We start from the raw sequence: 12,562 nt of genomic DNA on the forward strand, positions 1-12,562 counted from the left end.
ACTATAACGGGTTGTGGTGTGTGTTAGTGTGGGGTCACAGTATGAGGTTATTTATTGTTAATTAAGTGAAGTGATATTGTGGAAAGAAAGACCGTGATGACCTGGATCCCTGACCCCGGATCTGGGGGTGTTACAGAAATGGTATTAGAGCTAAGCGTTATAAACCTCAGAGATGATGCGACGATATAATAATAAACTCACAAAGATAATAAGAACTCTTGCCAAGTTCATGGTCGGACTACTTAAAGTAGCACTGACAGTTAAAACCCTTACGGGAACCCTTATAAGTATCATGATAGTAACTTAGCTCGTTTAATGTGTAGGCTCATGAGATAGAGGACCCTGAGATGTTCGAGCGTGAGCATGATGAGGCACTACTAGATGTCGAGGATCAGGAGGAGCCTGAGATGGAGGAGGATGAGGAGGACCCCTCAGAGGAGTCAGAGATAGAGGTCATTGCTATTTCATATGAGGAGGACTCAGATGAGGTCCCAGTAGCTGAGGAGCATGTTGGACCTATGGTAGTGTACACTGGTACCCCTTTACCCACACTCCCGGTGGTAAGAGCTCCTACCCCTCCACCACTATCTTGGATCCCCTATGATGACAGCTCAGAGACCCATACTTCCGAGCCTAGGCAGACCGAGGAGGCACCCCCAGTGGCTCCGGATTCACCACCTCTCGACCTTGCCCATAGGCAGTCTTTGTTAGCCCACGGCTATGTTCAGGATGTACTGAGGACCCGAGTGGCTGTTGCTGAGGCCCGGCTGGATGAGGCCAGGAGGGAGTTGGATGCAGAGAGGGCGGGTAGGCGTACCCGAGCTTATGAGACTAGGGCTGCTACACCCCGATCCTTGAGGAGGGAGCTGACGGGGATAGAGCTAACGTCCTGAGCAAGACTCAGATCGCTCCAGGGGGACAGGCATGGTAGGATCTCCAGGCGGCAGGCCGACTATATCTTCCGTCGTGCGATGGAAAGGGTATGGGAGCTGACCCGCTCCGGTGTGTGATTCAGGACTGACGATGGGATAGTCTAGTTGTCTAGTTAGTCGAGGCCTTGGTAAGAGCCAATTTTCCGGGATAGTTGACTTGTATATAGTATCCCTTTTTCTGACTAGACAGATAGACTATTGTGTATCACTTTTGGGACAGATGGCTGTAGCACTGTTGTACTTTTGACCAGATCAAACTATGTATTTCTCACATTATGTATATATTTGTTTCCTTTCAGTTCAGTTCCTTAGTGACGAGATCACTGTTTTTATCATTATTATTACTGCACTTCTTATTAGAACTGTCATAAACCATTAGAATTGTGAGATACATTCTCCCCATTATAGAGTTGTGCAAGGCACAATGTTGAGTATGATTGTGACCTAACGTTGATTTTTCCCAATATTTTTTTTTATCTGTATCATGCCGCCAAGAAAGATTGGAACTAGAGCGAACCCTGGATCTGAGGACCAGGGAAGCCATAACCAGGACGATAGGAACCAGAAACACAGTGAAGAGGAAGACGAGGATTATGTTGAACATGATGACTCCCTGTATGAAGAGGAGGAGGAGACATATGATGTTGAGGGATTTGAGATAGAGGCCGAGGAAGGAGAAACTGAGGTTGAGCAACCAATACCAAACCCAGGCATGGATCCCATGGGCCAGTTCATGGAACTACTAAGGCAGAACTTGGAACGTCAACCCAACCCACCCCCTCAAGGAAATAACAATGTTGTGGCAAACTCTTTCAGGGCTTTTAAGTCCCTTAAGCCCCCTGAGTTCCATGGATCAGCCGACCCAGTTGAGGCAAGGGCATGGTTAAAGGAAATGGAGAAATCCTTTGAGATTCTGAGTATCGATGAGGCACAGAAGACTGTATTTGCTACCTACCTTCTGAAAGGAGAGGCTAACTACTGGTGGGAGGCCAAAAAAAACATGGAGACAGATGCTATTATAACCTGGGAAAGATTTAGTCAGTTGTTTCTGGGAAAATATTTCCCGAGGTTTATGGAAAACCAGATGGAGCTCAAGTTCTTGGAGCTAAAGCAGAATAACTTATCTGTATGAGAGTACGAAGCGAAATTTACTGAGTTATCAAGGTTTGTGCCGGAGTTTGTGAGCATCGAGGAAAAGAAAGCTAGGAGGTTTCAGCAGGGACTGAAACCGTGGATTCAGAATAGGGTGGCAATCCTTGAGCATACTGATTATGCCACTCTGGTGCAAAAGGCAACAATTGTAGAAGCCGGAAGTGAACAGATGCAGAAGGAAAGAGAGAAGAAGGGAATAAAGAGGAAAAGTATGAGCATGGGTGGAGGTTCCGCAGGAAGGAACTTCCCAACTAGAGTTAATAGGGGAACAGTGTCCCTACCGGGAAAGGACATTGGGTTTAAGCGGCCAATGAGTGTAAATGTGAGCCAGAGCGGCCAGAAGTCAAGAATGTCCTATTCCAACCAGTCTCGACCCCCATTGCCAGCCTGTAACACTTGTGGAAGGATGCATTCTGGGGAGTGTAAAGGAAATCCGGTAATCTGCTTCAAGTGTGGTCGAGAGGGTCACTATTTGGACAAGTGCACTTCGCCAACCCCCATTACCCGCCCAACCACCACTTGTCATCAGTGTGGACGCCCGGGTCATTGGAAGAGGGAATGCCCAATGAACAAACCAGCAGCTTCGGGAGCAAGCAGGGCTGCTTCTAATAAGCCACCTACTGCAAGGACTTTCAACATGACAGTCCAGGATGCTATGAAAGATTCAGATGTGATAGCAGGTACCCTTTCTCTAAATTCAGTCAGTGCAAACGTTTTATTTGATTCAGGAGCAACTAAATCTTTTATATCAAGGGACTTTGCGCGTAAATTAAGACTTAAAGCTGAACCCTTGATAGAGCCCTTACAAGTAGAAATAGCCAACCATGAAGTTATTCTTGTTAATCTGATTCACCCCGCCTGTGAGTTAGGCATAGGGGAACAATCTTTCAGTGTTGATCTGATTCCTTTTAACTTAGGGGAATTTGATATAATTTTGGGAATGGACTGGCTATCTAGCAATGATGCTCAGATAGACTGTAAGGGGAAGAAAGTTAAGTTAAATATTCCAGGAAAGAAAGAAGTCATATTTAGGGGAAAGAGGCAGACGCAGAAATTTTTGACCATGGCCCAGGCCAAAAGGATGCTACGAAAAGGAAATGAGGCTTACCTAGCCTATATGGTAGACACGGAAAAGGAGGTGCCCAACTTACAAGATATTCCAGTAGTCAACGAATTTAAAGATGTATTCCCACAAGACCTTCCGGGATTACCACCCGATAGAGTGATTGAATTTTTGCTATTGAGTTGGCCCCAGGGACGGCGCTAGTTTCAAAAGCACCTTACCGGTTAGCCCCGTTAGAAATGAAGGAATTAGCTACCCAATTGCAGGAACTCTTGGATAAGGGTATGATAAGACCCAGTGTGTCTCCGTGGGGAGCACCAGTTTTATTTGTTAAGAAGAAAGATGGGAGCATGAGATTGTGCATCGACTATCGAGAGTTGAACAAGCTAACCATAAAGAACAGGTACCCATTACCTAGAATAGACGATCTGTTCGACCAGCTAAAGGATGCTGTTTATTTTCCAAGATTGACCCGAGAACTGGATATCACCAACTAAAGATTAAACCCGAAGATATTCCCAAGACAGCGTTCCGTACCAGGTATGGGCATTATAAGTTCTTGGTAATGTCCTTTGGATTAACCAACGCCCTAGTGGCTTTCATGGATTTAATGAATAGAATATTTAAGAAGTACTTGGACAAGTGTGTGATAGTTTTTATCGATGATATTTTGATCTACTCAAGGACTGAGGCAGAACATGCAGAGCATTTGAGGATAGCTCTAGGAATACTGAGAGATAAACAGTTATATGCCAAATTCTTGAAGTGTGAATTCTGGCGGAATGAAGTACAGTTTTTAGGACATATGATCAATAAAGAAGGAATATTGGTCAACCCCTCCAAGATAGAGGCGGTCTCAAATTGGGAAAGGCCAACCACACCCACAGAGGTAAGGAGTTTCATAGGATTGGCCGACAACTATCGTAGATTTGTGCAGGACTTTGCGAAGATCGCAGCCCCTTTGACACGACTTACTCGTAAGACAGAGAAGTTTGAATGGACGGAGAAATGCGAGAACAGTTTTCAGGAATTAAAGAAAAGGTTGGTAACGACCCCGGTGTTGGCATTTCCAGACGGAAAAGGAGATTTTGTGATATATAGTGACGCGTTGCACAAAGGATTAGGGTGTGTACTTTTGTAACACGGTAAAGTGATTGCGTATGCATCAAGACAACTGAAGGAATACGAGATTAGATAACCTACCCATGATCTTGAGCTAGCGGCAATAGTTTTTGCCTTAAAAATTTGGAGGCACTACTTGTACGGAGAGAAGTGCGAGATTTTCACAGACCATAAGAGCCTCAAGTACATATTTACGCAGAAAGAGCTCAACATGCGCTAGAGGAGATGGTTAGAACTAATCAAGGACTATGATTGTGAGATTCTCTATCATCCGGGGAAAGCCAATATGGTGGCTGACGCCCATAGTAGGAAGGAAAGGCTCAGAATGATAATGACTTCGGAAGAATTAATCAGGGATTTCGAAAGAATGGAAATAGAAGTAAAGGTAACCGGAACTGGAACTGAAAAGCTGTTTGAGATATCAATGCAGCCAGAGTTATTAGAAAAGATTAGATTGTGCCAAGAAAGAATGATGAATGAGGGCAGAGAGTCAATGACTGGAGAAGAGATCCATACTGAGAGAGACAATAAGGGGATAATAAGGTATTCCTACAGGATTTGGGTTCTGAATGTTCAAGAACTTAAAGACGAGATTTTGGATGGAAGTCATAGTTCAAGGTATTCCATTCACCCGGGAAGCACCAACTGGTGGCCCAACATGAAGAGGGATGTAGCAAAATGTGTAAGCAAATGTTTGACTTGCCAAAGAGTAAAGGCAGAGCACCAGAGACCCAGTGGACTTTTACGACCCCTGGAGATTCCTGAGTGGAAATGGGAACAGATAGCGATGGATTTTGTTGTAGGCTTGCCAAGGACGAAAGCCAATCATGACTCCATATGGGTAATTATAGACCGACTGACAAAGTCAGCTCATTTCATTCCTATCAATGAGAGATACACAGTCGATAGACTGGTGGACATTTACCTTAAGGAAATAGTGACGCGACATGGAGTCCCAGCGTCCATTGTCTCAGATCGAGACCCCAGATTCAACTCCAGATTTTGGAAGAGCTTTCAAGAATGTGCGGGGACCAAGTTAAATATGAGTACCGCGTACCATCCCTAGACGGATGAGCAGAGTGAAAGGACCATCTAGACACTAGAGGATATGTTGAGAGTCTGTGTAATAGAATTTAAAGGAAGTTGGGATGATCACTTGCCGTTGATCGAGTTTTCTTATAACAATAGCTTTCATGCTAGCATCGGAATGCCGCCTTATGAGGCCCTGTACGAAAGAAGGTGTCGATTTCCCTTATACTGGGATGAAGTAGGGGAACGGAAGATGCTCGGACGCGAAGTGGTCCAAAGGACCAAAGACATAGTGGATCTTATCAGAGGGCGGCTTGTAGCAGCCCAAGACAGACAGAAGAAATATGCAGACCTAGCCCGAAAGGACAAGGAATATGATGTAGGGGACTTAGTACTGCTGAAGATATCCCCTTGGAAGGGATTAATGAGATTTGGAAAGAAAGGAAAACTAAGCCCAAGATACATTGAACCTTTTGAGATACTAAGACGGATTGGGAAATTGGCTTACGAGCTAGCCTTTTTCCCGAACCTACAACAAGTTCATAATGTGTTCCATGTGTCAATGCTAAGGAAGTATCATCGGGATGCCAGACACATAGTGGAGTACGAGCATGTGGATATGCAACCAGATCTGACTTACGTGGAGAAACCAGTAAGGATTATAGATAAGAAGGAGCAGGTGCTTTGGAACAAAGTGATCAAGCTAGTCAGAGTGCTATGGCAGAATCATAATGTGGAAGAATCAACTTGGGAACTAGAGAGCGCAATGCTAGAAAAGTACCCCCATTTGTTTTCTATTTGATTCCGAGACAGAATCCTTTTAAGGAGGGGAGACTGTAATAACCCCCAAAATTTTGAACTTTTTGTAACCCTTATAAATAGTGTTTTTGCTGAATGAGAAAACTTTTCATGCCACACTATGTAGGGGTTCTGTTATGGGTATTCTGAGATTTTATTAGTACTCTATATGGTATATAAGTGTATGTAAAGATCGTCAGAATCCAATTCCAAACACTTTGATTTTTCCCGGAAATCCACTAGATACGGAAATAATTGAGTATAAGGTAACAGGATAAAAAGGACTTAAATTAAAGGATTATAAGAGAGGATCATAAAAGGATTATAATGTATTGAGAAAGGTTAAGGAAACCCAAGTAATAATATCCCGGGTATGATCCCTCAAATGAGAAACGAGAACGAAAGTTAATCGAACCGTATAACAGATCAGCGGTCATTAGGCAAACAATTAGGAAGTTAATCAAGGAGGTTAGGGATGATGAGGTCATCCAACCAATAAGAAGAGGGCAAGTAAGGGATGATGACATCACAAAGTGACATAAGCATGACATAACGGGAAGGAGGTGTGGTTGATTTAAAACCACACAAAGTTCAAGGTTAGAAAGGTAATTAACCAAAAACAAAACAAAAACAACCAAGCTAGCCAAAACAAATCAAAGCAAAACACAAAATCATTTCTTTCTTCAACATTGCTCTCGGCTTTTCTTCATTTCAAGAAGAAGAATTTTCAAAATTCAAGTTCCAAGCTTCCTAAATTAGTAAAGTAATTATCTAGTACTCCTTATGCATAGATATGGCTATCCTATAAGTTTAAGCCTCCAATTCATTCTCAATGTCTTCCAAGAAATCAATGAAGAAGATAATGAATAGTGATTTCAAGATTTTTAACTTGATTTTCTTGTTTTTCCTTTAAGATCCAAGCATCCCTAAGACATCTCAAGGTTTCTTAAGGCTTCCTAGCTACTCACATCACTTCAAGGAAGGTATAACATCTCCAAACCCTAGCTTTACTTTGTATATTAGGATGATTTTGATTGTTATGGTAAAAGAGTAGCTTGATGCTTGCATATTTAGAGTTTGGGTTGGAGTTCTGGTAAATTGGATGTTGAAATCTTATTGATTGGTTAAAGGACTTAAGTATAGTTTAAATTCAAGTTTAAGAATAAGTATAAATTGTTACTGTTGAGTTGATTGGGGCTGCTATGATGTAGTGTGAATGGATGTTGGTTGTATGAATGAATTGGGATTGATTGGTGGTTGAATTGGAATGGTATAAAATTGGGAAATCGCGTAAACATAGCCGTCGTAATGTCTGATTTACTTTAGACTGCTTTTGTTCATAACATTAGGGCCCGAGAACTCCCTGATAGGTTTTGACAATTACCATGTTTAGATAGTTCATGTTACGATCTTCGTTTTGATATGTGGTTCGTTTGATTCCGATGTACGGTTTAGGAGAAACGGCCGTTTTAAGTAACGACATTTCGCGAACGAATCATTACCCCTAGCCTTAATTTGAAACATATGTTAAAGACCTAAAAGGGCTAATTGGAGTATGAAACATTTATGTAAAGTGTGTTAGGCAGTTGTTAAGACACTCGCGAAAGAATCGCCTTAAAACTCGTAATGGTTAATTTATTAAAAATGGTGGAGCCGAGGGTACTCGAGCAACTTAAGAGAATCATTAAGCGCAAAGCGAGCGTTAGAGTCTAAATTGGTTAAAGTATAGATTTAAAAGTGACTTTGGTTTAATTCCAACTTATATGTTGTTTATAGGTTAACAGACTCGTCCTAAGCCATTAATAACCCCCAGTCGCTCAGGCAAGTTTTCTACCCGCTATACTGTTGTTGTGATGTATATATATATATGCATTGTCTTGTGATAAATTCATGTTGGTTAATTAGCAAATTCTTGCCATATATTGTAGCATTTGATATGGTATATATGCATGGTTGGTTCGAAATCTTGATACATATATGTTGGTTTAATTCCAACTTATATGTTGTTTATAGGTTACCAGACTCGTCCCAAGCCATTTATAACCCCCAGTCGCTCAGGCAAGTTTTCTACCCATATAACTGTTGTTGTGATGTATATGTGTATATGCATGATCTTGCGATAAATGCATATTTGTTATTAGCAAATTCTTGTGATATATTGTAGAATGTGATATGGTATATATGCATGCCTGTTTCATATTCTTGATTTATATATCTAATTGATGATTCAATTGCTTATAGTTGCATAATACTTATGCTAGAGATAAGCAGTAGATGCGTATACCCTAAGTATAGGGGACCCAAAGGTGAACATATTTCTAAACCATGAGTCGATTTCCCGAGTATAATATATATATATATATATTTTTATATATATATGGTTATAGTTTTCAAAACTATTAATCGAATAAGGTTTATTCGATAACTTTAACTTTATTTTATTTAATGAATATTATTTGAATATTCATTCGAGGACTTATGACTCTGTTTATTCTATTTAATGATTATTATTTGAATATTCATTTGAGGATGTATGCCTCCGTTTATTTTGTTTAATGAATATTATTTATAATATTCATTCGAGGTATAATGACTCCCCTTATTATTTAATAATATTCTTTATTTTATTAAAGAATAATGTTTCGATAATCAAACTTATTTTCGATTATTCAAATGAAGATAGTACTTTCGTATAAGTATATCTTTGGTTATTTAATATTCATTTCAAGTATGAGTTTTAAAAATTCTACTTCGATTATTTTTATAAGGATTATCTTTATGAGAATATTATTTAAATAATAATATTCAGATATTTCTGATATATCGGGACTGATTTATTTTAATAAATCAGCAGTACTCCAAACATTCTTAAAATGTTTTCGAGTCTTCAAAATGATTTTTAAAGTTAGAGTGGACCCCAAAACTCATTTTTATATTTAAGATCTTTCTTTCAAAGGGGATTTAAATACTCGTTCAAAACCTGGGGATCCGGCTCTATGGTGTATTTTACATTCGCAACGTGGTTGCTGTTTTGAGAAAACAATTTGATTACTTGCCCAACGTTTGGGAAGTAAGTCCCTCTAATTGAGTCGGCATAAGCGACAGGCCGGGGTACGGTCTATTAAAGTGTAAGTGGCTGGGTGGCAGTCCATCAACGCGTAAGAGGCCGAGTGGCGGTCTAACACAAGGTCCTTATGTGGCCAGGGTGATGACCGGTGGGGGATTCATCCATCTACTAGTAGAAAAGGTTACTTATTGGTATCTTTGCCTGATCAGCAAGATATCGGGTTTATGCCAAAATTCTTTTCCTTTCCAAAATTCATTGGATGTTACAAACTCTGTTCGTACTTTACATAACAGAGGTTCCAGGAAATGTTTAAGAGATATATATGTGGATATATATATCGGGACTAAATAAAGTATCTCGTAACTTTATTTTATTCAATAATATTTCAAAGATTGAATCTATTCAACTCTTAACTTGTGGTCTCATCTATGGGATGACCTTTTGAGACCTATAGTACTTTGAACAGTGGTAGTTCAAGTAGCTTTATAAATGATATAAGTATAGTAAAGTATTTGATAACTTCATCCCTTGTTTTTGCTTATATCCAGTAAGTAATTATCTTTCACCTGATAATGGTTTCCAGCAAGTTATCCATTTAGATGCTTGCGTTATTGTTTACACTATATATTATCTTGCGAGCTGTAATGCTCACTCTTTCTTTATTTCTTCATCACACAACAACAGTTAGGAAAGATGGCCAGACTCAAGCAGACCCAGCGCAAGAGCGTGGGAAGCGCCCCGCGCCTTCCCGTTGAGATCATAGCTGCTATAGCTGCAGAGGTAGATCTATGTGTAGATCAGACCTTCTACTTTTGGGAATCAATTATGTATAATTATAACTTGTGGCAGATAATAGCAATTAATTGTAAACTTATCAAGTAATCATTTTTGGGTTATAATAACTTTTAAATTGTGGATTCAAAGACTTATACTTATTTCAATTTCATCTCTGAGACTATAACGGCTTGTGGTGTGTGTTAGTGTGGGGTCACAGCATGAGGTTATTTATTGTTAATTAAGTGAAGTGATATTGTGGAAAGAAAGACCGTGACGACCCTGACCCCGGATCTGGGGGTGTTACAATGTTACACCCGACATTTCTGTGTAATACTAATTGTAAATTTGGTGTAATTATAAAGCCGAATGCCAATATATTCAACTATTGTATGCTTGTGTGAATGAGAATTTCTGCGTCTTAAATTTTCGATATGTGGTATATGATTTTTCAAATCAAAAGTTTATTTATTTCTTTCATTTTTGATTTATAAGGAATATTTTAAACCTTGAGTAAATTTCTTTTTAAAAGTTATTTTGCTCACAAATTTCAAAAGTAGTTTTATAAAATTTCCAAAAATCCAAGCCATTATATGGTATAAATTTTATAATTTTTGAACTTGTGTTTTATTTTATAAAATTAAATCTTTATGAGTATTAATTGTCATAATTAGCAAATTACATAGTTATCCTTGCATGCAAATCCTTTCTATTCAATCCAAGAGGGCTAAAGAGTCAATAACCACCCCACTAACTCTTATTTTCTAGCCAAATACCTTCTTTACCCTTGCATGCAAATTGAACCAAGAACAAGTGGAAGGGTAATCATGTCAATTCCTATTTCCACTCACATTAGTCAACACAAAAACCATAAAACAAGCAAAGACATGATCATTTCACACATCACCCACCACCATACTCATCCTTCTCTCCCTCCTCTCTCTCACTCTCGGCTACTCCCTCCTTCACTCTCGGCTTTTAGCCGAAACCACCCCCTCCCCATTTTTCTTCATTCCTCAACCAAGCTTCCACCCTCTATACAAGTAAATGTTACTTCCCATACCATGATCACTCATATTTCAAAGAGTGTTGAGTAGAAAGTTTAAGTTTTAAGGTTGCATGTAAAGGTTTTAGTTGAAACTCAAAGTACAACCTTGATTCTTGTGAGTTTAGGGTTGTTTTTGAGAGAACTACAAGGAATGGAAAAGTGCCAAGTCTTGAGAAGGAAACTCTTGATGATTAAATGGCCATTCCCTTCCATTTCATTTGGCCTTGACCATAGGGGAGCCGAATGAATGGTCCCTAAGACTATTCTTGTTGCTTTGTTCAATTTTTGCATATTTATGTGATAATGGCTTGAATTTTATGGTGAAAAATTGATGAAACTCCTTGCATGCTAAGTGATCATCTAGATATAGCTCATGCTAGGCTTGCATGTAAATTTCTTGGTAAAACATATTCAGAAAACATGTTGTTTGGCTTGCAAAACTCGAGGACATGCACGCATGTGAATTTCTCTTATATGTTATAAGATTTTGATCATTTGGAAAGATTTTGTTAGTAAGCTTTAATTTCAGTAGGATTAAGGTGTTAATATTGATTAATGCTCCTTGATGCATGGTAATAATTTGTGGTTATCTTTTATAAAAATGTATATCTTGTTGTTTCAAAAACTTGTTGATTTGTGAGTTGTGAAGTGTAGTTTCTTTTGTTTTGCCATAATTGTACCATAGGTAAAGGATGATCTCCACCAAAGTTATTTAGAGAATAAGGGAGTTATTTTAGTAGATCACCATGTTTAAGTCTTGGTTTGGGTATTGGGTTGTTGGTACTTGAGTTTGTCAAGTCAAAACTTTGGAGAAAGGAGAGTTATAGTTTCTGCAGAAAAATTAGTTTAGTACCCTGGGGTTTAGAGTGAGTTTTGGCCATGTCATTGATGTGCACTTTGAGTCCCAGGCCACCAGAAGTTAGTATTGGGAGTATATAAAAGGTTTTAGGTGTTGGTTGGAGGTTTTCATGTCATTTGGTTAGGTGCACAAGTAGAATAACAAAATTTGTCCAGCAGGGGACAGTTTTGTTGCAACTTAGAAATAGGGATATTTGACCATGTCATGGGTAGGCCCTCATTAGGCCCTCTTGGGCCTTAGTTAGAGGAAGTGTCAGAGAAGTTTTTCCAATCATATTTCATAGGATATGAGTTAGAACCATGTGTCACAAGTTAATTCAAGTCAGGGCGTTTTCTGCCCAGAAAAACAGGGGAACCTTGGACTTTTAGCTTAGGCCCAAGAAGGCCCAAGCCAGGCCTTTGAGCCACATCAAGTTTGTGAGATGCCCTTAGGTCAGGAGAGTCTTGTGTAAAAGTTTTGAAGGAAAACTTATAGTTTAAGAGTGTCTAATGCACTCAAGAAACTATAGTTGTCATTCTGAAATTTGCACCAGTGAGCACTTTCACTTATCGCATAGTTTTAGAACACTTAGGACTGAGGTTTAGGTTGACCACCCTAGTTGTAAGATAGTATAAGGTCATTAGAGTTTTGGATAGTTTAGTAAAGGCACATCGAGTTAGGAAGCCAAAATTTGAAGACTTTGTCTAGTTTAGCGACCAAGTGACTTAAGTTGTGAGTC

This window comes from Apium graveolens, chromosome 10, assembly GCF_009905375.1.
Source record: "Apium graveolens cultivar Ventura chromosome 10, ASM990537v1, whole genome shotgun sequence".
Lineage (NCBI taxonomy): Eukaryota > Viridiplantae > Streptophyta > Magnoliopsida > Apiales > Apiaceae > Apium > Apium graveolens.